General features: G+C 42.7%; 1 protein-coding gene across 2 annotated transcripts in view; it reads left to right on the top strand.

Moving 5' to 3' along the window:
- Window positions 1-3,228, top strand: part of rerg (RAS-like, estrogen-regulated, growth inhibitor) — a 20,396-nt gene extending 17,168 nt beyond the window's left edge. For both annotated transcript variants that reach the window (XM_079817684.1, XM_079817685.1), the window contains exon 5: window positions 1-3,228. This exon is cut by the window's left edge and continues 707 nt beyond it. The gene's annotated coding sequence lies outside the window, so the exon portion shown is untranslated.
- The last annotated feature ends 1,112 nt before the right edge of the window (window positions 3,229-4,340 follow it).

The raw sequence follows: 4,340 nt of genomic DNA, 5'->3' as shown, positions 1-4,340 counted from the left end.
CACGACACATGACACAACAGGACACATGACACAACAGGACACATGACACCACACATGACACAACACATGACACGACACATCACATGACACCACACATGACACGACACTTGACACGACACGACACACGACACGTCCCATGATGACACGTCACATGACACGACACGTCACATGACACGACACGTCACACAATACGTCACGACACATGACACGACACAACACGTCACATGACACGTCACACAACACGTCACATGACACGACACGTCACATGACACGACACATGACACGACACATGACACGTCACATGACACGACACATGACACAACAGGACACATGACACAACAGGACACATGACACGACACACAACACATGACACGACACATCACATGACATGACACGACACAACATGTCACATGACACGTCACACAACACGTCACATGACACGACACATGACACGTCACATGACACGACACATGACACGACACATGACACGACATGACACGACATGACACGACACATGACACGACACATGACACGACACATCACATGACATGACACGACATGTCACACGACACGTCACATGACATACAACACGTCACATGACACGCCACATGACACGACACATCACATGACATGACATGTCACACGACACATGACACAACACGTCAAATGACACGACAAGACATGACACGACAGGAGACGACACGTCATACGACACGTCACATGACACGACAAGTCACATGACACGACAAGACACTTGACACGACAGGAGACGACACGTCACACGACACATGACACAACACGACACGTCACGTCTCGACATGACATTACACAACATGACACGGCATGACACGACAGGACACGCAACGATATGACATGACACAACAGGACACGCCACAATATTATATGACATGACAGAACATTACACGGCATGACATGACAAAACATGACACGACATGACACAACAGGACACGCAACGATATGACATGACACGACAATACACGGCATGACACAACAGGACACGCCACAATATTATATGACATGACAGAACATTACACGGCATGACATGACAAAACATGACATGACACGATATGACACAACAGGACACGCAACGATATGACATGACATGACATGACACAACAGGACACACCACAATATGATATGACATGACACAACAGGACACAACGATATGACATGACACGACATTACACGGCATGACACAACAGGACACGCCACAATATTATATGACATGACAGAACATTACACGGCATGACACATGACAAAACATGACATGACACGACATGACACAACAGGACACGCAACGATATGACATGACATGACACAACAGGACACTCCACAATATGATATGACATGACACAACGATATGACATGACACGACATTACACGGCATGACAAAACAGGACACGCCACAATATTATATGACATGACAGAACATTACACGGCATGACATGACAAAACATGACACGACATGACACAACAGGACACGCAACGATATGACATGACACGACATTACACGGCATGACACAACAGGACACGCAACGATATGACATGACACAACATTACACGGCATGACACAACAGGACACGCCACAATATTATATGACATGACAGAACATTACACGGCATGACATGACAAAACATGACATGACACGACATGACACAACAGGACACGCAACGATATGACATGACATGACACAACAGGACACGCCACAATATGATATGATATGACACAACAGGACACAACGATATGACATGACACGACATTACACGGCATGACACAACAGGACACGCCACAATATTATATGACATGACAGAACATTACACGGCATGACATGACAAAACATGACATGACACGACATGACACAACAGGACACGCAACGATATGACATGACATGACACAACAGGACACGCCACAATATGATATGATATGACACAACAGGACACAACGATATGACATGACACGACATTACACGGCATGACAAAACAGGACATGCCACAATATTATATGACATGACAGAACATTACACGGCATGACACATGACAAAACATGACATGACAGGACACGCAACGATATGACATGACATGACACAACAGGACACGCCACAATATGACACGACACAACAGGACACGCCACAATATGACATGACACGACACAACAGGACACGCCACAATATGACATGACACAACAGGACACACCACAATATGACACGACACAACAGGACACGCCACAATATGACATGACATGACACAACAGGACACGATATAACATGACACAACAGGACACGATATGACATGACACGACATTACACGGCTTGACACAACAGGACACGCAATGATATGACTTAGAATGTTATCATGTCGGTTTTTTAACGGTATAATTTAAACTCTTTTAAGCCAAAATTTCAATTTAGTATCATCATTTCAATTTATGCCATAATTATGACTTTCTAAAAATGACTTTTTGAAATGTTAAGTCATAATTACAACTTTTCATCTGATAATTATGACTTAGGATGTTATAATTTCAACATCTTTTATGTCATAATTATCCCTTTTTTAAAGTCAATTTCGACGTATTCATAATTTCGAGATAAAAAGTCAAAATATGACGTGATTTTTTATGATTGTGGTGAAAATGGGCTATAATCTTATCTAATGTTCATTTCAACATTTATGATTACATTATTAAAGTCAAAAGTTGTATGATATCTATTAATATGATTTAATTGAACTGTTTTATTAATAATGTGACCTCATTATAAAGTGTTTCCACATGTCTCCGCTGGCAGATGTCTGTTGTCTAAAGCACAAACTCGTCATTCTGAGGCATATTTCATATCTCCGGATCATATCTGAGATGTTTGTGCTGGAGAGCGAGGCGCTGAGATGGACGAGTTCTCCGTGTGTTTCTCTGGATGTTTATGTGTTCTTACGGCTGAACTGAAGGATTCTGGGATATCAGCGTCTCCGATCGCCCGCACCTGTTGACTTTACTGAAGCGCTATCGCCGTTCATAATCATCAAACGCAGACGCTGGAATGTGTGTGTGATGGGATCTCAGATGAACACACACACACACACACACACTGATCCACATGTTTCTCCTCTGACTGTAGTTTCTGCCTTAATGACTGTGTGATGTACAGGACAGACTCGAGTACAATACATGTGTGTGAGCATCATGATTATCAGAATAAAAGACCTGCCTGTGAGTGTGTGTGTGTGTGTGTGTGTGTGTGTGTGTGTGTGTGTGTGTGTGTGTGTGTGTGTGTGTGTGTGTGTGTGTGTGTGTGTGTGTGTGTTTGTGTGAGTGTGAGAGAGTGTGTGTGAGAGAGAAGAGAGAGTGTGTGTGTGTGTGTGTGTGTGTGTGTGTGTGTGTGTGTGTGTGTGAGAGAGAGAGAGAGAGAGAGAGAAGAGAGTGTGTGTGGGCATGTTTTTGTGAAATATCAGGACACAAATGTGTATAATGACATAGGTATTACAAAAAGAGGGTGAAATATGAGGACGTTACCCATGTCTCTCCATGTGTGTGTGAGAGAGAGAGAGTGTGTGTGTGTGTGTGTGTGTGTGTGAAAGAGAGAGAAGAGAGAGAGTGTGTGAGTAAGAGTGTGTGTGTGTGTGTGTGTGTGTGTGTGAGAGAGAGAGAAGAGAGAGAGTGTGTGTGTGTGTGTGTGTGTGTGTGTGTGTGTGTGTGTGTGTGTGTGTGTGTGTGTGTGTGTGTGTGTGTGTGTGTGTGTGTGTGTGTGTGTGTGTGAGAGTGAGTATGTGTGTGTGTGTGTGTGTGTGTGTGTATGTGGGGTGTGTCGCGTTCATATGGAGGATAATTACCCATCTGTCTGTCTGAGAATAGAAGCGACAGAAAACCACAAACTCGACGTCACCCGCCACTCTCGGCCGACGCCCAAACACACACACACACACACACACACACACACACACACACTCCTCAGATCTAGAGTTACAGAGGAGCAGATCGAGTGTGAAGATGAACCACATCACTCAGACACACCTTAGACACGATTCTGTTCAGTTGTACTGAACTTCTGATCATCGTCTTTCCAGGACAAATATACAGGTTCTGGTCATTTAATTAGAATATCATCCAAAAGTTGATTTATTTCACTAATTCCATTCAAAAAGTGAAACTTGTATATTATATTAATAATATACATATATAATATACAGACTGTTATATTTCAAATGTTTATTTCTTTTGATTTTGATGATTATAACAACTAAGGAAAATCCCAAATTCAGGATCTCAGAAAATGAGAATATTGTGAAAAGGTTGAATATTGAAGACGCTCTAATCAGCTGATGAAC

This window comes from Gobio gobio (assembly GCF_949357685.1).
Source record: "Gobio gobio genome assembly, chromosome: 5".
Lineage (NCBI taxonomy): Eukaryota > Metazoa > Chordata > Actinopteri > Cypriniformes > Gobionidae > Gobio > Gobio gobio.
The sequence above is the reverse complement of the archived record's forward strand: the minus strand, read 5'-3'. Positions and strand labels throughout refer to the sequence as shown.